This window comes from Tachypleus tridentatus, chromosome 13 (genome assembly GCF_004210375.1).
Source record: "Tachypleus tridentatus isolate NWPU-2018 chromosome 13, ASM421037v1, whole genome shotgun sequence".
NCBI classification, from domain to species: domain Eukaryota; kingdom Metazoa; phylum Arthropoda; class Merostomata; order Xiphosura; family Limulidae; genus Tachypleus; species Tachypleus tridentatus.
In genome coordinates, this window is record NC_134837.1 from 123,429,011 (window position 1) to 123,456,214 (window position 27,204).

The window sequence follows — 27,204 nt, forward strand, 5'->3', positions numbered from 1 at the left end:
ATTAATATTTGTTTTATTGCAAGTGACAATATTTAGACGAGTAAAAACATTCTCAGGAAAGTATTTTTACGAGAATCGGTTATGACAATTAAAATTTTGCGTATATAAACGACCATAGCTAAATATTTAAAGAGAAGCAGAGTAATGTTTTTTTCTCTCTCAATATCATCGAATCATAACCTATTTTACATTCTAGTAAAATGTTTTGTTTCCTTTGTAATTCAAAGCTTCACGGTGGGCTGTCTGCACTGCTACAAAATCTGACGCTTAAGTTGGGGCACAAGGTGTTAGAATAAAAGGTTAACTTTTAAACCATAATATCACCTATTTAACTGAAATATAACACTGGAATATGTTTTTAAATACCTCTAATACAAAACAATTTTACTGTACGAAAGTTGATTCATTTGCCTTTAATTGACAGGTAAAAATAATAAAGAGAAATTTTATAAATGAAGCCTATTATTAAACTGCTTCTTGACGTGGTTTTTTCTTTTGGTTTTTATAGCCACTTATTCTCGGATATGTTAAATAACATTCACAAGTTGCTGTAGTTTCTTGTGCTTCCTTAACAACACGTGGCTTATATTAATCTTTTGTAATATTATAACTCATAATTTTTAGGCTTGGCGCCAAACTACTGGGGAACCAATGTGAAATATAACATGTTTATTACGAATTTATTAATTATTTTGTTGACCTGTTGCAAGTTTTATATATATACAGGTTTAACAATTGCATGCAGATTGTTACTCAAAATTACTATCATTAGTATATGTGGCCAAATTTTAATTTAAGATTGTATCGATAAAAATTACTTAGTAAATGTTGAGTTGGAGCGTTTGATTGTTTTTAAAATTCGCACAAAGCTACTCGAGGGCTATCTGTGCTAGCCGTGTAAAACTAGAGGGAAGGCAGCTAGTCATCACCACCCACTCTTGGGCTACTCTTTTACCAACGAATAGTGGGATTGACCGTGACTTTATAACGCCCCTATGGCTGAAAGGGCGAGCATGTTTGGCGCGACGGGGATGCGAACCTGCGACCCTCAGATTACGAGTCGCACGCCTTAACACACTTGGCCATGCCGGGCCTGGAGCGTTTGAATATTTATTAAGTTATACAATTAAGAACTATATTAATACTAACATTTTGTTTTAAAAAAAATTAGCTCGTATTAAATTAGTGTTGTGATAAAATAAATTTAGCTAGTTTAATAACATGTTATATCTCGATTATAATTTTATATGTCCACGCTATACTCTAGCGTTTTTTTAAAGAAAATAATTAAATAGCTTAAATGTTAAGTTAAAAATTTGTGATATTCCTAAAAATAATTTGTTTTTCATAACCTTTTCTTTTATTCCATTTGCTGGGAAACTTGTAGTTCGAGCATGTAAATCTTTCAAATAACGTCGACAGCTGTATTGCTCATTCTTAAAATTCCGCCATATCTTGTTTGCACAACAAAGAAGTAGGCCTAACAACAACCTGTTAATCTTACTATTGCATGTTTTTATTGAAGAAGAAAGAAGTACGTTTTACTTTTAGGAAACGAAGCTTTAAGAATATATAAAAAAAGTCTCCATGTTGTTAGGTGCGGGTTTACATGTGTTGAACGGGTAAGACAAATTGAGAATGTTTTTTATATATACATACTTTAATGTGGAAGCTGTGGTCACAGGACTCGCTCTTAGCCTTAATCTTGACAATGGGACAGTTAATATTATGCTTTGGGATGTTAAGCCTAAGAGTAAGAAAAATGATTTTAAAGTAGTTTTTTCGGCTGAATCAGTTCAAGTTAACTCTGAAAATGTCAAGCTTAAATTACTGCAATTAAGTTTCTGAACATGAGAGTAAATTAGCCCATTTAAAAAAAACAACTAATTTGTTCCGTATATGTTAGAAAAATGAGCCCAGTTCCTATCTGAACTATTAGTACAACTACTACTGCTCTTACTAAGAATTAAAACTAAGCAGTAATCTAATATATTATAAAGTTGAATGGTTAATGAAATAAATTTTATTAGTAATACAAGTAACGTATACGGTGTTTCGAGAAGTTTTTTTTATTATTAACAGGTATTAGTGCTGGTGTTACATTAGTACTGAATATAACATGATATACTAAATACTGTTCGCTGTTTTTTTTTTTTAAATTTTAATCATTATCTTATTACAAATTGCTGCTTTCCTTCACTTTGTATCCCATAACTCTGTTTTTTTAATTCAAGAGATGCAAAAGTAGAATGAAGAAATAATTGATTTTAAACTTGGGCCTTTGTAAGCTTAAGAAATCTCAATATTTACTGGCAATATTTAACAATTTGTTGTTTAAAGTTTGAAGACATTAATTTAATCAAGTAATTTTGGGGCATATTGTTTAATGATTTTATTGTTTAAAATTAATTATAAGTTGGCAATATTACTTAGTTTGGAATGACGTTAGAGTTGTGTGATTTTGCTTTGTAATGTGATTGCCATCTTGACAAAGGGGCAAACAGTAGTGAAGCAAGTAGAGCTGTGTGTATGCAACTTTATGTAGTCTACTGTATACACATGTTCTTGCTAAATTAGCTGTCCATATTCTTCAGTTATTTATACAGGGTGTTCGGAAAGTCACTGTGCACTTATATTTATTAACAGGCACGTTTCAATATAGAATACAGGAGGTAAATATGAATGACAATTATAAACAATGTTGAAAGTGACCCCCGTTGGCATCAATACAAGTTTGGATCCTTCTTATTTTCTTTCTAAACTGCTATTTTTGCTGGCTTGAAATAGACTGAATAAAATAGGATTACAAAACTGCACAGTGACTTTCCGAACAGCCTGTATATTCTTTGATTTTCAAGTTATCAATTGTAGTGTGTTATGTGGAGGCATTGTTGATTGTGAAATTAAGATATTAGATAAAGTTGCAGTTAACTGGGCGTGATTTTTGTTCCTGCCAACTGGTGGATCAACAGCCTGACAGAGTGGCCCAGTGTGCAGTATCCTGTAGCTTCCTGTGTTTGTGGTTAATAACCTTCAGACTCAACACCTTTTCAGTAGCTTGTTTCTGTAGTAAAACGTGTGTTGAAAAGTAAAGTGCCAGGTTGAACTAGTGTTTAAAGCAGTTATCAACAAATTGTTTTAAGACTGTATTCTAGGCTAGGAATAAAATCCCATAAGTGTTTGCTTTATGCTTACTGTTATGGTGAGTTGAAACTGGGTATCGTGTTGAAGGAAAGTTCAGGTCTTTTCAACTTTTGGTGCAAATGAATACAGAACAACTCTTCACCATATTTATAAATTTGAAATTCATCACAAACAAACGGTTATTATTAAAACAAGTCTAGACAGTAGGCAAGTGTAGAGAGTGAATGAAATTTCCCTTTAATGTGCTGTTTGTTTGCTCCTTGCATTAATTATGTGGATGTTGCACTATGGGAGGGCAAAGTTTCCAGATGTCCAAACTCAAGAATGTTGTAATTGAAGTCTAACTAATGCCTCAAAACTAGTTGTTAGTGTTGGATGAGGCATTGTTTTTATTTAAGCCATTTTTAAAAAATGTGATTTTATTCTTTTGTAACTTTGGCAGAATTGCTGTAAGTTAATTCCTAATGTATTTTATGTAACAATTAGCTGTTAAGTGATGAAATGAGTTTGGAAAAAGTTTGGATACATTGGGAATGACAAGCTTCCTCTCTTGTCCCTAAGATGTGCCTGGCAATGATCAGTTGCAAACTCTTTGTTAACTTGAAGATGGCCTAGGAAGGTCAAAATTTCTCTCCTTATCAGTAAGTGTTAACACACATACAAACCGTTCTGAGATGCATTTTTATTTCAAATGGGTTTCTCGTCATCAAGAAGTTTTCTGTTATAGTACAACTCAGTGTTAGTGAAAAGTAAACAGTGTGAAATAAACTCCTGTTTTAAAATTTTTTACTAAAGCCAAAAATATTAAAAAGAAATTTGTTATTGCTTTCTTACAAGTGCTTGTTATTGTTACTAAACCATGGACATTTTGTTAAGTATATAATCTCTGAATTAGTGTACAAACCCTTAAACTGAAAATGATCAAATTATGCAAAGTAAATTTTGGCAGTGTCTGGTCATTTCTACCAAATTGTATCACACATTACATTATTAGTTTTTTTACTTGTTTGCAAGAAAAATTATTTAAACACTGCTTTAAAGATGCATGTATTTAGACAGTGACATGGCCTGATAGTCTTGACTGGTTTATTCCAAAATATTGGTATTTCCTCAATCAAAGCAATATAAGGATAAGATTTCCATATTGGTTTTAGTACTCTAGTTTTTCACTGTTTACCATTACAACTGTAATCACTACAATTAACAGGGTTTGTTTCTGTTTCAGAGGAATCCGAAAGTCTGGACTAAAGGTATGTTACAAAATGTTTGAGATCTATTTAGAACTAATCCAAGTATGACATTATGAATGATTTTATGGTGTGGAATTATATGCATGTTAATATGAATAAGATTGAAATAATAGTGTTCTGTCAGATAGTGACTCATCCCCAAAACAAATGAACAGATCTGAATTTAGTACAAGTTAAAATATAGCTCATTTAGTTTGAACTTTTTACAGGGTGGTTTTTGTTTAATATAAAAAAAAAGTTGTGTAATTGACCTAAAGGAAGCTTCAATTGAAAGTTCTGTCCGTGTATAATTGGAAATAGCCTTAATATGTAATATTTTTGTGTGGGCAAATGTTACAGTATTATTGTTAAACTATGATTTACTTGAAGTTGTCAAGAGATGTGATGATTTTTAAAAACATCATCCACCAAAACTCTTATTAAATTTATGTTCATTTTTAGAATTCTATTAAACTGGTATACCTGTAGAACACTAATTAATGTTATTAGATTTAAGGTCACATGATTTGACCTATATTTATTACTGGAAAGTTTTAGTTCTAACGATCTAACAGAACAGTAATGAGGCTTATGTTTATATTGTTTGATATTTGTTGTCAACATTAAGAGAATAGCTGATAACTTTAAAAACAGTAGATGTATGTTTTTTGTATAATTGATATTTTAAATTTTTCTTCCACTGGTGTGTAAGAGGTGTTACAGTTTTCTCTGTCACAAGAGCATTTTTATTTTTTGAAGTTAATTAACTTTTCTCCTTCATTCAACAAGTACAAATTTTCTATGTGTAGGTATAATTTTATAAAATGTATACATAGCTTAGTTCTTACTTGATTTTTGTGTGTTACATATATTTCAAGTTAGGTAAATTAATGTATCTTCTGTGATAATTAGAGAATAATATTTTAACTGATTCCTAACATTGCCTGAAGGTGCTTAGTTTAGGATTTAAAAAAAAAATAATTGTCAGATGTTAAATCCCAGAATTTGTCAAAATATTTTGGGACATTGGGGACCATAAAAAAGTTTTTTACAGAATCTAAACAAGAGTTTGAAAAATTGACATAGATGTTGATATAACTATTTAAACCACTTTCCTAGTCCAAATATAATCTGAAAAAATTCCTGATGGCCTATTTTTACAATATATCATGTCAAGAAGTGCAAATTATTTAAATTGTGTGTGTGTGTGTGTGTGTGTGTGTTTATAGGTTACTGTAACATTTCAGAAGTGAACTGTATAGATTAGAAGTCAATGTTAAGATAAACTACATAACACAAAAGAACTAGGTTTAATAAATTTGACTGAATGGCATTAATCAGTGTGCCAGAAAATTTAACTAATAAATATTTGATGGGCTCATTAACTGATTTTGGTAAGTGTATGTCAGTTGGTATGTGAGGCATGTGTACATCTGTATCCAACATACATATTTAGCTGTATTTTCTGCTTGGATTGTGTTAGTTTTTCTGTACCTCTTGTGTTACTTACTTTATTTTTTTTGTGGGAGAGGGTTGGGGAGATAATTATTTTATATTTACCTTTTAGACACCTGGTGGAGGGTTGTAAAAGTACATTTTTATATCTGTAATGTAGTGTACATAGATGTTATCAGAACTTGAATGTTTTAAATGACATACTGCTTGTACATGTGCACCTACATTTTTTTATCAGCAGTTGACATCCTGAACCAAAAAAACTGGCCTTTGTACTTTGGGGACATGGTCCCATTGCAACAGTGGTTTTCAAACATTTTTTGTCTGGGGACAAAGTACTTGTCTCACTCTTTCTTCTCTGTTCTGTCATATTGTCTCAGCTGTGGCATTAAGTGTTAGTGACTTGCATTTTGTACCAGCCCATAGACCACAGTTTGAGAAAAGTGTGGCACTCAAATCCCACTAATTAGAATAACTGATGAAATGACAATAAGTTGTGTTGATGTAGTCTATAATTTCAAAGTTATGAATGGCTAGTACAAATAATCCATAAGTAGCTTTGCACAAAATAAACCCATTACATTTCTCAGTTGGGAGAATCAGTAGTTTGTCTGCATTTTCAAGCTTAATTAGGGTACCATCTGTACAAAAAACCATAGCTTCATAAGAAGAGCAAATAAAGGACCTGTTAGGTTGTCTTAATTGTATACTCTAAAGTTCACAAGTATATTTGGTGATATTGGCTTTTTTATGTGAAGTGAATAAACATGGTTGCATTTTAAAGATGTAGTTTAAAAATAAAAATGCCTAATATCTGTCAAGTCTATAAATTACCTTGTTTGTTCTTTTGTAAAAACAAGGTTGGACATGGCCTAATAGTTAGCATGTCAGGCTGTAAATGAATGTATGGGGTTGAAGATGTAATGTCATTTAATACCCTCCTCAATTTTGGCTGTGGGTGCATTATAAAAGTGACAGTTATCCCTGTTTTTCATTTCACAGAGTTGAGGTGGCAGGTGGAGATGGCTGACTGGCTGCGTTCTTTTAAGTTGGCCCGGCATGGCCAGGTGTTAAGGTACTTAGCTTGTAGTTTGAGGGTTGCAGGTTTGAATGTCTGTCACATCAATCATGCTTATCCTTTTAGCTGTGGGGGTGTTATAATGTGACAGTCAATCTCACTATTCGTTGGTAAAAGGGTAGCCCAAGAGTTGGTAGTGGGTGGTGATGACTAGCTGCCTCTCTCTAGTCTTTCACTGCTAAATTAGGAACAGCTAGTGCAAATAGCCCTAGTGTAGCTTTGCATGAAATTTAAAATGAACATTTCTCTAAAACTGCTATATTTCAAGCCTATAATTAGGGCGTTTAATACTGTATTATAGTATATATGGTCAATAGATCATGTTGTATCATACAGTTAGGGAAGAGTGGTCATTATCTTCCCTTTAATGTGTGATGGCCATCCTTTTAAAAGTATAAAACTGTTAGAAATCAAGCATGTTTAATATAATTACTTCTATTAGATTTCGTTTAGACTTGCGATGGTTTGGTTTTGTAGAAATTTTGTCCGATTGTCAGCTGAGCAATCACTTAGTTAGGTATCTGTATGTTTAAGGGCATTACTAGTCTCCAAGGGAATATAGTAATTCCATCCTTTTGTTCCCAAATTCCGAAATATTTTCTGGTTTGGGAACTATTGGGGTAAATTTTCTAGTGAGTATGTATATACACGAAGTGAAAAAACAAACAGGTTAATTTACTTTGATTAGCCTAATTAATTAGTCTCACTGTCGGTAACATTTCTGTTCACATGGAATAACTCGAGATGGCAGCACTGTTGTAAAATGTCTCATAGTGGCGTCTTTTCATTCCGAGAAGAATCGCATGACCTAATAGTGTCATAGTGATATGTTCATTCGTCTTCTCCGTAAGGTGTAATTCGAGCATTCGATACATAATTTATTATGTATTATATACAAGAACCACTTCTAAATATTAGGTTGAGGAATAATTCGTGAGCGTTTTTAAATAATTTCATTCAAGCATTACATGCAAGACTATACAATACTTCAATGCATGAACAAATTACACCCAAAACATTTATTATGATACTTTATTTCATGTAATACCTAGGTATATCGTATGCATTGTTTTAAACGAAATTGCAAGAAATTAAATGCGAAAAGCAGATGGTGTCGAAAATGCTCGATTTTGTCCACTTGACATTCCATTTAATGAGCTGAAAATGAAAGCAAAAATTAAAGACATATGAAAATCAAACACACCATCTATTAGAGCAAAAAATTATCTACCAAATGACATGAAATATTTTGCGAAAGCGTTTCATTTATGAATATATTTTGTTAACTTGAAAAAACGCTCACGAATTATTCCTCAACCCAATATTAAACCATGTTTTGTGCCTCCATGTTTGAGAGGTAACTGTTACCATCTTTTTTGTTTGCATTTTCGCTTGAAACTGCAAGTTTCGTTGCTTTTAAAACTGGGAAAAGTGGATGTTCATAAGTCTACCATGTATCTTGCTGCTGTGTAACCTATTACGCGTCTGCTATTTTCTGCTACAATAGGCTAGTAAATTGGCAACATCCTGTATGTGCTGTTTACATAGGTCGGATCCAAGGCTGCTAATAAAAATGTTTACGTGAGGGAATAATGTTCATCTATTTCTGTGATCTAATGGTGTCTGTTTTCTGTTTTGTTTTGTTTTTTCAAGTAAATGACGGAGCAGTGAGATACGGTGTATATGTTAGTCGGTTAGTGGCGAAACATTGAAATGTATGCTATTTCAAGTACGGTAGAACTGTAGTACGGATTGACATAGGCCCGACATGGCCAGGTGGGTTAAGGCGTTCGACTCGTAGTCTGAGGGTCGTGGGTTTGAATCCCCGTCGCACCAAACACGCTCGCCCATTCAGCCGTGGAGTCGTTATAATGTGACGGTCAATCCCATTATTCGTTGATAAGAGTAGCCCAAGAGTTGCAGATGGTTTGTGATGACTAGCTGCCTTCCCTCTAGTCTTACACTGCTAAATTAGGGACGGCTAGCGCAGATAGCCCTCGTGTAGCTTTGCGGGAAACTCAAAAACAAACGGATTGACATTAATTTAAAATAATTCACTCGCTGAAAAACCGACCATTCGAAGTATTGTTTACGACATATATATAGATACTAGTAATAAGCTAAAAAAAAAAAGGGTCCCTAACATAGCCGGTATAACATTTTTTTTCGTTTACTTCCTACTTGATCACGTCAGAGGGTGAGTAGACGGTTCGGACTATCGCTACAAGATTTCTCCAGCTTACTTTTATATTCCAATAAAAATCCACACACAGGTATAATATCAACGGTAAACGTATCATGCACTAATTAAATATCTTTCCAATCCAATAGATGGCGCTACGTATCAATGCATAGATGCGCGAGTTTCTAAAGGTGAAATATATACAGTGTATATTGGTTTGCTACAGTTGGTGTACGATAAACCTCGGAAGTTACAACTGTGGTTAATGCTTATTAACTTTGAATCGCCAAATATTTGACCAGGTATGCTTACACATTTCGAACTTTACAAACCGTCAGTGGATTAACATCGAATACGAGTATTTTTACAAAAACATAATTACCGATTTGTACCAAATAGTTCCATTGTCTACAACAGATATTGGAGAGTCACAAGTTAACAGATATTGGAAATTTAGTAACGTGTGTTTTTTAAATTTAAAAGTAAGGGCAGAATTACTGTAGAAAACTACTTTATCATGCGAATACATTGTCACGTAGGGTCCAGTGAATAGAATAGAAATAAAATTTATATTTGAAAACAGACAATTTTTTTTAACGGGATTTTCAGAGTTTATCGTTTTAGTCTCTTTTGTGAGAAATAGGAAAACAATGAATATCAATGGTCATTTGCTGCACTAATTAATAACCCGAACGCAACCGACAGTTTCGCAATGGTTCCTACCGTTTCGGTTTTTGATTTGTACTTGTATGTTTAAGAAAGATTAGCACTTAACTAAACTTGAATTACAATCGAACATAAACGATTTTGGAGAATACTACAGTAATCGAATTACTGGTAAACAACTGTAAGACAGTTACAGATATTTGCATAACAGGTATTTGGAATCAACTATACTACCTTTTTTCTCCTCCTCCCCTTATCACGCATAATCATAAGTGTTTAAGTTGGTAGACCAGAGAGAGAATACCGACCAGTTGTCATAGTGACCGCAGTGTAATTTAATTACTTAAAAGTGACAACGCTCCTAAGTGGGGTAAAGTCGCCACCCCATTGTAACCTTTACGAACGTATTTGGTTTTGTAACCTACATATTAAGCTTATCGCCAAATACTGTATGTGCTATCCGAAAAAGTACAACTTAATAGCGTATTAAAACAGTTTTGTTTGTTAAACGTGACGATTTGGTGGCGTGAAACGGGCGGGTCCCATCCATCTTGATGAGTGCGCGCATGTAGGCTTCCAATAACCATTGACTGAACGGTGTTTTTGGCCGTGAAAGTGATATTTTTTTTAATCGCTGTTATTTCTCATGTTGTGACGTACGCCAGCTCTCCTTTGTGCATTCTGCATTTCTGTTTTCTCTCCTGCTTGTGGCGACTGCGTGAACAACATCATTGTTGGTTACAGTGACTTCTAACGCGTAAACAACCCATACAAAAAGCGATTTCAATGCACGTGAAGTAAAGTTAGCCATCGTTCATTACTAATCGGTAGCAGGTGGTAAGTACCATGTTGCCTCGTTGTGGTCAGTTTGTTGACCACACCCTAAAAATATTTAATGTGAATTTAAGGGAAGTGATAGGTGAAAAGCGTTGTCTTAATTAGTGTAATTGTGTAGCAGTTTTGATGGTGTAGGTCACAATTATATTGTAAAGCACGTGGCCCATCAGTGCTTAGTAAGTGAAGCTAGTCCTAAGAACCAGATGAAGTGACAATTAGGCCTCATTAATAAAAATTTGAAGATGATTTGTCATGAACTGTGAAATGATGATTTCTTGGTTAATAGTAGTAATGTTAGTGTTGCTTGTATCGAACTGTTTCACATGGAAGCTTCAAGAACATTAGTTTTGTAGTTAATTATGATTGTTTCTTTGCTTTCAGAGAGGCTCTGACGAACTGTTTTCTCAGGCGACTGCAGTTAGTAATGGTGGTGTCATGAACTCTCACACCGACCACAGAGATAATAATAATGATGCCAAAAAGGTAGGAATGCTTTTGGTCCATCCTTGAAGCTAACCTCTGAATCATCATAGTTTTTAGCATGTTGATTATCTTTACTCGCATGTTTGCTCATATTATGGTAATAGAAGAAACCTTTCCATGGATGATAAAGGGTTGATCCCATCTTAGTTACCAATGGAAAACAGTGATATTTGTTGTGTTAAGATAAATAATTCAGCTGTCTTTAGTGAAATGCAAGCCATGTTAAATAAGAAACTTTTCTCAAATCCTGATGAGTGGTTTAGAAAATTCTGTAAACATGGTAATATTTACATAGAGAATGAAATTAAAGAATGATAGTTTAAAAGGTTCTGGCAAATTGCTCTGTTTCATATTTGAGCTTTTGCACTAATATCACTGGTTCATCACCGTGCTACAATATTTGATAATTGAACTTGGTTTAACCTAGTGGTTTGGACTGTAGAAGTGTTGGAATTGGGGTGGCTGTAGCACCCTTACTTTTGTATATTTGACTTGTATAGCAACTTTAAATTATTAATTATCTGAGGGGTGTACCCTACAACCTTCCTCCCTCTAGATTTAGCAGCTTCTTGTACTGTCGTTATCATTGTAAAATCTACATATTTAGTTTTATTCCTTCTCCAGTGGACTGTTTACTCTTGGTTTAACTCAATTATTATAACTGTACTCTTCATTCAGGAAAAAAGTTTTAAGATGGATTTGTGTGGAAATGTTACGAAATGATTATAATTTGATGTTTAATTTATGCATGTATAAATAATTACCCTTAGTGAAGTGAAACTTAGTGGTAGTTGGAACATCTGAGTTAATGTGATCCAAAGAAATAATTTAGTGTTTTAAAGTAAAAAAAAAGAAAAAAGAAATCATATTGCTATTGCTCAGGTGAAGTTGGACAGAAATCTGAACAAGCCATCTAGAGTGGTCCACGTTCGAAACATTCCAAATGAAGCTATGGAAACTGACGTCATTAATTTGGGTATTCCTTTTGGTCGAATTACAAATGTCCTGCTTCTGAAAGGAAAGAACCAAGTGAGTGATCTCCAGTCTTAACATTTCACTGGCTCTCTTTGTCATTTAACCAATGTTTCAATATTTTCAGTTTTTATTTTATAGATACTGAAATTGTGGTTAAACTAGTGGAACTGTGTTTTAAATTATCTTAAAGGTTTCACAAGCATTTTACGTGTGATAACCATTGTTATTCTGTACTTTGATAACGTACTTCTTGTTACTGTACTTCTATATGTAATCCTGGTTCTATAGTGACAGACATGAGTAATTGATTTTGAATATTGTGATTAGAACAGTGATGTTGAAATGAGTTTTAACCACTGTATTATGTAATATTGTCCACATGTACTTCATTTAACACATGAACTTTCTTTATGGGACAACTTTGTTTTGTTAAACAATTGGTCTTTATAGTTGATTCACATTAAGTCTTGGTTTGATTTTAATTTGATGTTTGAACTGATTTTGAGTTATTTTTAACCTAATTGTATTGAAACTGGTTTTATTTCAACTATTTTTACCTACTTTTGTGTTAAAACTGGTTTCATTTCAACTATTTTTAACAAAAGTATGTAAAAATAGTTGAAACAAAACCAGTTTTTAACACGAAATTAGGTAATAGTTGAAACGAAGCCAGTTTTGTTTCAACTATTTTTATCTACTTTTGTGTTAAAACTTGTTATTATTTTATTAATACTCTTATTAAACATTGGTCTGCATAAAAATAACTGGTAAAAGTGTCATTTTCAGAAGTTTTCTTTCAGTGCTTGATCCACTGAAGTTACAAGTTTGGATAATGTAAGAGTTACTAGTGTCTGCACAGGGATTGGTAGAAGGAGCTTTGTTTGTTATATCTAAAGAATTGTTATTACAGTTTGTATAAATAGTAAGTCATCCAAACTAAAAACAAAATTTTGGCACCTTAAACTGCATGTATTATTTGAAACATAAACTGTTTGCCCTAGTTGTAAGATAAAAATAATTTTAATCATGTATAAATGCTTTCACTTTCAAAACCTTTTTTAGGCATTTCTTGAAATGGCTGATGAGACAACTGCCATGGCAATGGTAAAGTACTATAACAACTCGGGAACTCCAACTGTCAGGGGCGCACTGTCACGTCCAGTTTTCTAATCATAAAGAGTTGAAAACAGACAGCACGAATCCCAGCTCAGTAAGTGTGTAGCTAATTTTGTGTTCAACCAAACAGACCACGTATCGCAGCTCAGTAAATAATTAGCTAGTTTTCACATAGAACTAAACAGACCACATGTCCCAACTCAGTATGTGATTAGCTAGTTTTCTTTGTAGAACTAAACAGACAGCACATAGCGAGTACAGCATTTTGTAGGTTAGAGATCTTGTGTAACTTGAGCTTTATTAGGTTACACAAGTTCTCAAAGTTTAAAATGAAACATTCTCTATCATATTCTGAAGATAAATATAAGAACATTTTGGTAGGTTTTTGTGTTGTAGCTTTCAATTGTTAACAGTTATTTCATATAGCAGGTGTCAACCCAGGCAGCTCTACAAGCAGCCCAGGCTCTCTCAAGCCAAACCGATACACAAGGAGGACCAAACACAGTGCTGAGAGTCATAGTGGACAACCAGATTTATCCCATCACATTGGATGTTTTACATCAAGTATGCCTTTGTTATCACTCATTAGTTGTTTAGGAAACAAGAATATCCTTAATATTTCTGTTAATAAGGCTGTTATGTAAAGGTATTTTCTGAAATAAGGGAGTAGGTGATTTTGGTCAGCTGTATTTATAAATATACTAAATATTATAGAGAACACATTTTAGCATTGTTAGCAACACAATTTCAAAGAAAGTGTTATTGTATTCATTTACAACTCAACACATTTCAATATTAAAGAAAAAAACTTAGTTTTTAGTAAATATTGTCTCCTGGATGATGGAAAAATACACATGTAACCTTATTTTTCAGATTTTTTCTAGAGTAGGCAAGGTTCTGAAAATAATAACATTCACCAAAAATGGTAAGTAGAACAATATATATCAGTAGTCCCTAAATTTTTCACTGCAAAAACCAGCAAAATCATTAGTATTTATGTGCCTATAATGTTTCTTAACCCTTTAATCACTGGGGCCATTTTGTTTTATTGTGAGGGCAAAATCACATTTTTGAATTGAAAAAAATTATAGAGAACTTATCTTTTATTGGATTTTATTTTTGTAAATAGAAGCACAGCATTCAATTACATAGACTAAATTATATTATTTAATGAAGTTTAAAGAGAAATATAATATAAAAAAAATAATTTTATTAGATTATATAAGTGCCCTCTAAGAAAATTTTTTAACATTTGAAAAAAAATCCTTGCATTTTAGTGCTGTTTATATAGACTATAAATAAACGGCCCTCTAAGCTCTAAAAAATATTTTTTTTAATATTTGAAAAAAAAATCCTTGCATTTTAGTGTTACTTCTGCCATCTCTGATTGGTATCTAAACCTCTATCTAGTGTTTTTTTTTTTTTAAACAATATTTAGACATGTTAAACCTTAGTTGTAAAACCTTTAGCCAATTGTTGTCAAAGAAGTCAATTTCAGTACCATGTAATTCCAGTTCTGTATCTCATGTTTGACAAATCGTAGCTGATAAGCAAAGCATGTGACAAAAGGTTATGTGGATTTCATGACATGAATGTCCATGGTGCTTATTATGGTAGTTGCCATTTTATGTAGAGGTTGTATTTAGTAGTGATCAACAGCATATTCTTATGAGCCTTAGAAAACTTGCTTGTAGAAAAACTGCATTGGATGTATGTGAATATTATTTTTATATAGTAGTTTATATCATGCTATAATGTATGTCTATTTATATTAATCATTATATTAAAAAATAAACTCAAAATAGATGTATTTTTAGGAAAGAGGTTGATCCACAAATGTTAGTTAAGATCTGGTGAGTGCATGGTGTTTTAATAAATTAGGCTTAGCACATAGAACTGAGAGTTTGCGATTCTTTTGCATTTATATTAGCAGTTTTAAATTCAATAATTTGGCATAATTTTATATTGTTCGTAATAAAATAAATTCAGTATTTTGTGATTTGTTTATACTTGTAATAATTTTATTTGTTCTTCCTTTTTACTATCTTTGTGGTAAATCCACACCTCTGTTGTTGCTTTTATAATTAAAACAGTAACTGATATGGGAAAAGTTTATTTTGATATTTCACAAATTCAGTATATAAGTGACAACAATAAAACCCATATGTTGGTGATGAAACACTAAGCATGTTCATCTCAATAATACAGTGAAAACTAATATTCTTACAGTTGGAGTGGATACACTTACATTTCAAATTCCAATATAAATCTTGTCTATAATAAGAGGAATGTGACCAAAGCCAACTTTTTAAGTGCTGTAAAGTGATTTTCTTTGTAGTTTATAATGTCTGTATCCTTTGGTAATGTAACAGGATGTATCATTTAACTATGGTCAGGCAGTGTTATTCAAACCACCTATATGTTAAACTGTTATGTATATTCACTAGTGACAATTAATTTTGGCTGTGTAGTGAAACAACATACAGTTACATGTGTTGAAACAAGCTTGTTTGAAACTGTAAAGAAACGTTCAAGTACCAAACATCTTACTATCATAGCAACAGTAATATTCAAACACCCCTGGGTTGGACTGAACAAGAGTGAACCCTCAACAGGCATGATTGTTTAAAGCAAATGTACGAAGCTAACTCTAACCTCATGGTTTTTTTCATCACAATAAATATATATATTACTGCAATGAAGCACAAACTTAAAATAAAAATTTAGTTGGAAAACAGATAAAATGTTTATGTACACATATAAACAGAAATTCTATTTAGAAATAAAATTTAAAAAATCATTAATTATTTAGGGTTACTTAGAAGTATTTTCAATCTTGTATGTTACTTGAAACCATATGGGAGAGTAAGTCATTAATAAAAAAGAAAAAATATATACAAAATTTATATTTTATAGATGATAAGAAGTAACAAGTTAAAATCTGGAACAGATGTAAATATTGTAATCACACCATTTCCTTAAGTAATTTCCCAAATTATTAAATAAAGATCATAATGGGGGGATAATTTATCAAAAGTACAAACTTTTTATCTTTTTAAACTGTGTGTTTATAAAGTTTTAATAAAGTTGCAAACAATTTCATACACTAGTTTTATTGTTGGAACAAAATACAGAATGGTTGGCACTGGCTACACAGAGTTTTGAAGTGGAAGTTATGAGTTTTGTTTCTTTTATACATCTGCAAGAGAATGCAAGACTTTCACTGGATATTTTGGGGACCAGTTGTTTGGAACCGCTGATCTCGAATACACGTGTATTGAGGTTGAAAATGTTTTAATTCCAAGTTTGTGTGTATGCTTTTAGTCGAATGCTTCTTTTTTTGTCTGGTGAATATTTTCATGGTGGAAAAAATATGTGATTGAGAGTTTTCAGTGGGTATTGGAATCTTAATACTGCTTTATAGAAAATAAATGGCTTCTAATTAAAGAACTATATTAATCATTTTTATTTTTTCCAAAATAAATGTGAACATTGGGCAACAAAAAAGGTGAATCTAGTTTCATAATGTTAGTAGATATTTTCAGTAAGTGGTATCTTGTATAGGATTACTGTTTATTCTCCCATTTTCTTATGCAGGGGTTTATGTTCTTTTTTTTCTGTCATCAGGATCATTCCAAGCTCTTATCCAGTATCCAGATGTTATCACTGCACAAGCAGCAAAACTGGTGAGATTCATACATTCATATAGATGTAATAGTTGGTGAATATTGTTTCTGTTGTATATAGTTTAATATTCAACTTTGTATTTCAGTCATATACATAGCTATTTGGTGACTGGTTATACAGCTATATATCACCTTCCCGGTAATGCCTGATGTAGTAATTTGTGGTTTTACGGCTATATATTACTAGTGAAAAATGTTGTGCAAATGTGTTTTTTTAATTTCCACTAATGAAATTATTTCTTTTAGTGTAGGTATGTTAAATATTTATAATACATTCTTTAAGCATGCTTGATCTGTTTCATTCTTTGAATACAATCAGTTGTACAATATCCTTGTTGTTTATTCAATGTTTCTCTGTTGTACAGTTTGTTGATGTAATAATGTATATTTTATCAGTCTCTGGATGGACAGAACATCTACAATGGCTGTTGTACGCTACGAATAGACTACTCCAAACTGAACAACTTGAATGTGAAATACAACAATGACAAAAGTAGAGATTTTACCAACCCAGGCTTACCCATGGGTGACACAGGGTTGGATGGTATTGGTTTTAGAGGTGAGAACCAGCTGTTTTTGTGACAGTTTGATGCTTGTCTTAAAATCACTGTGGGGAGTGTCTTCTACATTCAAAAGTATGGCTATGATCTAGTTTTTTGCTCAGTAAAAATATATACATATTTCCTATAAATGGTAGTTGTAATTATTTTTTTCCTATGAATTTTATTTATGGTTACGATACATTTATTTTATTCACTGGTGATTAGCTAAATAACATCCTGTAGTATGTTTAGCTTTATCATTGTTTTAACAAACAAGTTTTTTTTTTATCTGCAGATGTTTCTTTGTGTTATTAACATGCCAAATTAAGATGCACTTTTTGTTTAGTATTTTGCTTTTAGTGGTTTTTCTTTACTTGATCATATCTCTTGTAAAACTAGGCTGTTTCACTTCCTCTTTGCACGATATGTCTTATTTTGCTTTCTACAGGTAAAGGTGTAAACATTGTTTAATAAGTATTCTGGTTTATTTCGACCAAGGTTCTGTTGGTGTGATGGGATCTCCTTTCACAGGTCTGTCTGGCCTGGGATCACCACTAACAGCTGCTTTTGCAGCAGCTGGAGGTATGCTTTGCCTTTTGTGTTTTCCTCGCAACTAATTTATTTTATGGTTAGTTTGTCAAATAGGAGGAGGAAACTGTCATTTTGAACTTTTTTTTTCATTAATTTAATTTGCCATATGCAACAAGTATCAAATAAGGTTATTTTTACTTTCACCTGATTATATGAACTTCCATTAAAGTTGTTCATACCTTGAGACATATAGTTATCTGTAGAATATGATTACATTAGTCATTTTACATTAGATATTTGGATTAAAATCAGTGAATGTGTTTATATGTAATTTACATACATTCTTCTGCTAGATATATGTTTGAGTTTGATATGTTTTCTCTGAAAATATGCTACACTTGTATTTACATTTCTTCTCTAAGGTCTACCTTTAGGGGCATTTGCCCTGCCCTCAGGTACTGGGGCCAGTACAACCCTGAGCCTGGCTGGGCTTGGCCTTCCAAGTCCTCAAACATTTGGTGGGTGTGTTCTGTTAGTCAGCAATCTAAATGAAGAGGTAAGTACAAGGTTTTGTTTATCTTGCACATGTGTGGAACATAGCTCTCTGTAAAATCTTACTTTGTGACACTTTGGTTCTCTTCTAGCAAAATGAAGGGCATGAATACAAGTTATTTAGTCAAATTGATTAGTAAAACAAGTATTTTTCATGTGTGATATTTTGATATTACATACTATGTCTGATTAAGTGTCAGATAACAGAGTTAATTGGAATACAACCTTGCTTTCCTCTGGTTAGTGTATGTAACAGTGTTATGGTTTGATAACTCCAATGTAAGTGAGGTGCAATGAGATACTTTTGAAAAGCTACTGGATTTTGAATTAAATACACCTCTGTAATGAGGAAGGAGAATTTGCTAATATGTTCCATTCTGAAATATTTTTATACTGATGCTTGAGGTGTTATCTAATTCTATTATGTTGTATGGTAAGCCCAACTCATACATCTTTTTCAGGAATATTTAATTTTATAATGCTGGACTATCACTTTAGTTTGTTAATCTGTTCCCAGTTAAATATTTTATTGAATAAAAATGTTTCAGTTAATGTATTTTCTCTGAAAATGTATACAGTGTTTCTGTACTTAAGCCTGAAACTCGAGATGTGCCACTTAATAGCAGTATTTGCCTTGCTTGCTTAGTGTTCAGATTGTTCAAATTAGTCAATGTTCTTGTGCTTCTGATGGATCAATGGCAAATTTATACTTAAATGCTAAAATTCAGAGTGTGATTTCCCACATTGGACAAAATGTAGACTGTTGTGTAGCTTTTCACTAAAACATTTAACCTTTTCATGTTAAGCCCATACATACTTTAGAGGTTGTTTAGATTAGTTTTCTTTTATCTTTTGAAGCATTTTACATACTCCAGAGATTAAATAAATTTTCTTCTCATGTGAAATCCTACTCTTTACTTATATCAGAGGCTGTTTTAAGCTCCACTAGTTTTTACCTCTCTAAAGCTTCAAACAAATAAAATGTTATTGCACGGGAAATTGAGAAATTATATGAAAGAAATAACTATTACCAAACAAACCCTTGTATACTTTTTGCCTGTTTCCTTAGATATTTTATTTTGTTTTTTGTAATCTATCATCTCTTGCCAGTCGTGGTTGATGTTTGAGAGCAAATTTGTATAAATGCTCTTCATCTTACCATTATCTACTGTGATTGTTTATCTCGTATGATTTTTTTTTTTTTCTCTTTCTCTCTCTCCCTACTTGGCCTGCTGGTGTCTTCCCCGTGTGGACTTCTTTATTCGGAACACACTGATTCCTTCCACTCTGCTGCTCTGCTCCGCTCCTGTTGCTCTGACCCATAGAAGGTCACGCCCGATGCTCTTTTTATCCTTTTTGGTATGTTTGTAATCAAGCACTCAGTATTTTGTTTATTCATTCAAACATGTAGTGCTAGGACTTTTTTTTGTTTTGTTTTCAGAAACACAAACAGTTCTTTGTTTTGCTTTGTATCCTGTTGTTTATTCTTCTGACAGGACAAGGATTGAGAACAGCTTACAAAGTAGTTTCATTTCTTAACAGTGATATTCAACACCTTTATCTGATTGTCATACTAGGAATTACAGATCACTGACCAAAACTACTTCATACAAACTTTGAAAATAACGATAGAAAAATAATTATTAACGGTATACTACTACTAACTCATAAAAACCTTAAAATAATAGAAAAAATAAATTAACACTCCATAAACACTAGATCATAAAATCTTTAAAAATTGCTATTAAAGTCATATTTCAGACATGGTTGTATACTGAGAAACATAATAAATTTCACTCTATTTCTCTAAAGAAGCAGCACTAATTCACCCTAAGTAAATCTTTTAAATACAGTTTAGGTTTGAACCACTTAGTGGTATATTAAACCAGAAAAGCACTGTAGTAGAAACTAATTTTGACAAAAGGAAGTAAATAAAGTTTAAATTGATTTAATCAAAACCACCATTGGTCATGTTCAGGATATTAAATTGATAGTATAATTAGTTTTCCTGTTTGTTTCTTGTTAAAATGTTTTGTGCCTGTTTTATTAGAGATACTGTTGGTTAATGAGTTTGCTGGCATTCACTGTATCTAGATGTTTGTCTTGGTCTTTCTCAGCATCCTCATGTTAATGTTTTTCATAACTGTAGAGCAAGTTGGTTTTGTTTTAAAACTGGTCTTGTTTAAATTTTTCAAAATTAAAATGAGCATGCTTTTGGCTTTTTTTTATTGTTTGTTTTTGTACTGTTGAAATGTTTGTCGCTTTTTTATTACTTACAGTTCAATTTATTTCTCTCGCCAGGTGTCTACGGTGATGTTGTACGTGTTAAAATTTTGTTTAACAAGAAAGACAATGCTCTGGTTCAGATGTCTGAGCCACATCAAGCACAGTTAGGTACGTCTCTTGTTCTTTTGCTTCCTAAAATGAGTAATGGATGTAGCTGTGATGTTAGTGCTATTTGTCAACAGTAGAACTTGCTGTAGTTATGTTTTCATTTTCAGCAGGAATGTTGTTGGCAGCAGCATCAGTTAATCATGGCTGCTGTTTAATGGTTAATTCATTAGCAGTGTGTTTGACTGTACTGTTTATATTTTAGTAAGTTCTGCATTTGTTCTTTTGTAAAAATTTAGTTGTATTTCATTGGAGATTGAACATGGTATGTTACTTTTTCTTTAGCCTTGACCAACTTGGACAAGATCAAAGTTTTTGGAAAAGAGATGCGAGTTAACCCATCCAAGCATCAAGTCGTTCAGATGCCAAAGGAAGGCCAGTCTGTAAGATGACAAACATTTGAATAGTTTCTTTATATTTGATAAGGAATCATCTTTGTAGAAAGTAAAGTACAGAGAAGGCTTGAATGGTTTGCAGTAGAAACTTGTTGCATAGTTTCTTTTACTACACATTCAAGCAGTCTTCAAACTAGTTTTTTCGTATATATAATTACTGACCTTGGTTTATAAGTCAGATGTTTAGTTATTTGTTTCCTAGTGGTGAGATGAGAATTGATTTGTATTGTAGAACTACTAAAGTTTTCAAATCATATAGTTTGAATTTTATGGGTGGCTTTCCTTAACTATTATACATATGCAAAGTTATCTCTCAGTTGTAGCCGAGTGGTTAGTGTGCCCAAGCTGTGGATGTGAAAGTTCATGGTTCATGCTTCATTACCATAAAAAATGTTCTGTGAATGTATTATAAAAGTGGTGGTCAAATGACATTTGTTAAAATAACTGTCTTTATTTTCTAGTCTGTCAGTTACATTTGAGGTGGCTATCTGTAGGAAGCTTTTATGTGACTACAAAAGAAGTAACAACTTAAAAATGAATACACTTCAAGGTTATTTCAAATGTTATTTTCAAATTACACAGCAGTTTCTTTAAACATTCAAACATGGCTTTTGTCCAAATTATCTAAAAATGAAGGAAAATATTGACAGTTAGTAAGAATGAAATTTGACTACTCATGATAACAGTCTGTTTGATTCTAATTATTTTAATACAGTCTTAGCTTGTTTAATCCTAATTCTTAGCTTGTTAGGTGATTAAGAAATTTATAAAGGTGCCACTGCTGATTCTAGTAGTTTTAGCTGATTATAAAGATGTTTATTCTTAATTTTTCAGGATGCTGGCTTGACCAAAGACTTCACTAATTCACCCCTTCACCGTTTCAAAAAACCAGGCTCCAAAAACTATCAAAACATCTACCCACCATCAGCTACACTTCATATTTCAAACATTCCGTGAGTTTAATTCAGTTACTTTAGTAGGGTTAATTATCAAATGATGCTTATTGTTAGCTCTGTTTAAATAACTAGGGAAACTCCAGAATGAATATACAAGTACACAGGTGTTATTTGTATGTTATATTTGAATAACCATGCAGAAAATTTGTCTTTGATATCAGATACCTTCCCCTGGTTATTTAAATTTCATCAAATGTATAGACCTTTTTTGTGTAAATGAGAAACTGTTGTGAAAAAGGTCTCCCATACAGAAATATATAATGGTAAATTTTGCAACTTTCTCTCTCTGCTTTAGTATTGTGAAGCCTAACATACAAAATATTGACATTTTGATGTCCAGAAGAAAAATTTTTAAATCAGTAATGTAAACTGCTAACTTTCTAGCTTTATTCTTTTCAAGAGTACAGCACATTTTAAACTATTTCCAGGGCTAGTATCACAGAGGAGGATATAAAGCAATCTTTCCAAGATACTGGTGGAGATGTTGTTGCTTTCAAGTTCTTTCAGTAAGTATTTTTATTTTATATTCAGGTTGTGGATTTGGTACAATTTATTGAAACTGATTTTTGAATAATAGGTGTTGAGGCTTATGACAAAGGAACATTACTAATCTTTGTGTGATAAAATGAAAGTCTCTCCTTGATGTGTAGCCTGCGTAAAATAGTACCAATGACATAAATTTGAAAGTTTGTCCCCCGATTGATAAGGGTCCACCTTTTGAAGAAAACCAGAAAAAACTCTTGGAGGTTAACAGTTATTTTATCAGTGTGTACAGTTAAACCAGTGAATAAAATGTTGCACCATAATTTCACTCCACAGAAGTAATTTGTATCGTAGTTGTAATTAGGAACTTCATCAGGTATTACCTTTTTTCAGGAAGGATAGAAGGATGGCACTCATACAGATGGAATCTGTTGAAGAAGCAGTGATTGCCTTGATTGTAAGTTGGTTATTCTGACTAAAACTGCAATATAGATTCAATGTAATTTTGTTAATATTTACAGCAATAGGTGATGTAAGTTGTATACAAATACCCATTTCTAGGTGTGCTGATAAAATTCAGATTTTTCCTTTCATTAATGCTTCATGCACTTGTATCTAAACTAAATTAATGTTCAATAGCTATATCTCCTGTTGAAACTTCACCAGTGTTCAGGATTTATTAGTCTATAATGGATAATTAACTAATTTTCTATCTTTATTCTCCTGTATTCTAAACATGACCATTATTCTCTCTATATCCTACTTCTATAGTCCAAACATGACTATTATTTTGTCTATATCCTACTTCTGTAGTCCAAACATGACCATTATTTTGTCTGTAGTCTACACATGACCATTATTCTGTCTATATCCTACTCTTGTCCATTATTCTATCTTTATCTTACTTTCTGTAGTCCAGTCTTAACTGGTATTCTTTGTTCATGCTATTTCTGTAGTGTGTACTTAATACTATTCTGATTTCCAGTAAAAACTTTTTTACAGTGCTGTATTATCAGAAACGATATTTTTGTTTAGGAAAAGCAAGACTTGTTTTAAGGTTTATTTTAAGGAGAAGTATTTATTTTGAAACTTGTGGAATGTTTGTTAAAAAATTCCTTGATTCATGCTTGATGGTGGAAGCAGTTTGAAAGAAAATTTAATAATAACCAGGAGGGTGGAGGTTGGGTGAATTTTTTCACTAATGGATGTGTAGGTACTGACCTAAAGAACTGAATGGAAACATTTTGGTATATTACTATTTTAAAACAAACTTGCAATGCAACAGGATGGTTTATTGGTTACTTCATTAAGAACTAAATTATGGTATCTGCTGTGTCATGAATATATAGTAGATTCTGCTGCAAGTTTGAACATGTTATACACATTACAATACATTTCTTAACCCTAAAATTACTGATAAAGGTCCATGTAGATCTTGGGATTGTTTCTAATTTTTAATGGATTCTTTAAAATTACTTCATCATTTTGCTTATGAGTACACAACTTTGCAGTTTTAATAAAGGGCCATTGTTCAAATAAGTAAAAAACAAACAAGAATATCATTGTTAGTTTAATGACCATACAAATTGCTTCAGAGATCCATTGTGTTTTACACAAAAAATGCTTTCATGTGTGTTTTATGCTCAGTGCTGTGAGACAAACATGCATGTTTAGCCAGTAAGATGTAGTATTAGTAATCTACCAATAGTGTACATGATAAGAAGTGTATTTATGAGAGTTAATAGTCTGGTAGTAACATTTGTGAAACTGTTAATACTGATCTGATAATTTGAGTTCAAAGATTTGTTTTGATTTTTCAGAAAATGCACAACTACCAGGTAACAGATTCCAGTCACCTGAGAGTGTCTTTCTCGAAATCGACCATTTGAAACAATAACCACTTCCCAGCCATGCAGCTTGTTCCAGTTGATATTATACTTTTCTAACCTGGAAACAAGATTAGGATTGGGGTTGGTGTTTCATGTGCCACTAGCATCTACCAGAACTCATCCAATGTCAGATTTCTTTACTTGAACCCTTTTTGGACATTGTCTCATCTCTGAGAAATTGATAAATGTACCAGTTTCTAACAAAAAAAATAATTGTGTAATAGAAGGAAACTCACATTAAGGAGAATTTTTTTAATGTGCTTGTTGGTTTTTAACCAGTTCAGAGTTTCCATACTTTATATCAAAACTTCTGTATTTTGTGCTGTTTTGTGAAATGTCTTGTGAAGACCTTTTTATATTATAAGGCTGTGTTTTTTCCTAGTGCAACTGTAAGTGGTAGTTGATGGCCATTTAAATGTGTGTAAAGCTCTATTTTCATATACAGTAAAGAAATTTTTCATGAATTACAGACACATGATCAAAAAGCACGTTTTTCATTTGTAAACATTAACTCGGAATTATCCCTTTGTGATCCAAACAAAATTATGTTGGTAAACAACTGCAGTCTCTATTTAATAAGTAAAAAATAGAATTTTTTTAGTTTAAATTTAAGGTTGAAACATACTTATCTGTAAAGAAAATTGTCAGTTTTAGTGATATTCTGATTTTATTCTGTCCATCTGTGATTTCAATGTGAGCAGAAACAATTAATCGTATCACTTCACAAAAGGTCTTGCTCTCTTGGCATGGTAATCATTTACATTATTGATTTAATTAGGAAATATAAAAACCAACAGCCACTTTCTTAGTTTAATCTATATATTCTAGCAGCTTGGAAGTGAAAAAAGATGAGAAATCATGCACTGAAAACTGTGATGTAAGAACCAGACAGCAAATATGCCTTTTTTTTTAATTTAAAAGATGGTATTCAATGGACCAAATCTTCCATAAAACTGGTTTTATTGTTATGGACTTAGCATTTTATTTTGAGTATAAAATATTTTTCTTAAAAATGTTCTGAAGTGTTATATAATGAATGCTGTACACAGTTGTGTGAATATGCATTAGCTGTCATTTCTCACTTTAACACTGGTTCTCAGGTTTTGTTTCTAGTAATTGGACACTTTCTGCCAAAATTTGTCATCTATACAGCTTTCGTTATTGCTACATGTCATTGGAGCTTGAAGGTTGACAATACTGATGCTTAATGTTTCTCACTAGCTACATAATTTGTGATGGATCTCTTGTATTTCATAAGAAGTAGAAATAATTCTAGTTGTGCTTTATAAAATTCAAAATGTGGAAAAACTCATTCTGATTAGGTGCCTTCACTGACAAGCTGGTGTTGTTTTTTCCTAACACCTTGCTGAAAACAGAGCTTCAACTCTCAATTGTATTGGAGAGATCAAGTTGTTGGAATAAAATTTGTATTTTAGCACATTCCATTTAAATAAAATAATTTAGTTTCAAGTAATACAGCCCTTTTACTTACTGAAGCACATATTTACTTTTTTTTTACTTCTCATTAGATTATATAAAGCTTTTTCTCTGTCTTTGATACTGACAAATGTTTGGTTGACGTCCATCTATTTTTGGAATGGTTTGGATATTTATACACATGCAGACAGTAGTAATAGGTAATTGTTTAATACCAGTACAGTTTTATTGTAACATGTATAGCAGGTTATAACCACTATACTTTTCTCTATATCTACAGTGTCTGAACCAGTGCAGTTTTGTTATGTCATACACATCAGGTTATATCCATTACATTTTTCTCTATAGAGTAATTATGTTCTTTTCATTCCTGTAACAAGGTGATTTTTTTTTTCATGGGGAGATGTGTTTTGTGTATTTATATTATTGGTGTAATTCTAAAAGACAAGCATATGATCAGTCTTTTATTTGTGTGTTCATATTTGGTCAGTTTATGAAATGCCAAGTTGAGCTTTTCTTTCTTTCTCTCCATGACTGTAATGCAGCACTCTTTCTGTACACTTATCTTTACTATGTTATTAAAGTTCTGAACTTCATTTGTGTTATGGTCTCTGCTCTGTCATCTCTAATCAGTACTTTCCATGCTTACACTGCTCAATGTAGAGAGAAAAAAGAAGACAAGTAACAAATTTGGAGACAAGTATTTCCCTACAGTAATTCTTGACTCTTCTAATCAACTTCTGAATATTATAATATTAACAGTGTAATGTTGTTCGGGATACACATAGCTCTTTGGGGTAGCAGTACACTAGATTTTCATTCAGTAATTTTTACAAAATGAATTGGTTAGTCATAAATCAGATTTAGAATTAATATTTCAAAGTTGACAGTACTTTGTGTACAAACTAATTTCTGGTTATGCAGCTAGATGTTACCTTTCCTGATGACTTGACACTAATTTCTGGCTATGATGATAGAATTGGAGTTTTCAGTTGGCCTTTATTCTAATAAGAAATGATAATTTCTGGTTACAATTAAGTATCTTGCTAATCATGACTGTTACAGTAATTTTTGGACATAGATGTGACCTTCCTGACAACAGTGACGATTTTAGGTTGTGTGGGCCCCTACATCCCATGCAGTTTTACATAGAATAAAATTTTCAATGGGCCCTGTG

At 32.2% G+C, this 27,204-nt stretch overlaps 1 pseudogene across 1 annotated transcript; it reads left to right on the forward strand.

The window, feature by feature from the left end:
• The first annotated feature begins 1,442 nt into the window (after window positions 1-1,442).
• LOC143240088 (polypyrimidine tract-binding protein 1-like) lies at window positions 1,443-26,623 on the forward strand (annotated as a pseudogene). Its single transcript, XR_013021567.1, has 18 exons — window positions 1,443-1,622; window positions 4,370-4,394; window positions 10,973-11,074; window positions 11,957-12,103; window positions 13,112-13,259; window positions 13,592-13,729; window positions 14,039-14,090; window positions 16,793-16,851; window positions 17,248-17,410; window positions 17,892-17,975; window positions 18,347-18,480; window positions 19,802-19,835; window positions 20,778-20,870; window positions 21,153-21,250; window positions 22,097-22,215; window positions 22,647-22,724; window positions 23,095-23,158; window positions 24,522-26,623. The product of XR_013021567.1 is annotated as a polypyrimidine tract-binding protein 1-like (transcript).
• Window positions 26,624-27,204: the final 581 nt, after the last annotated feature.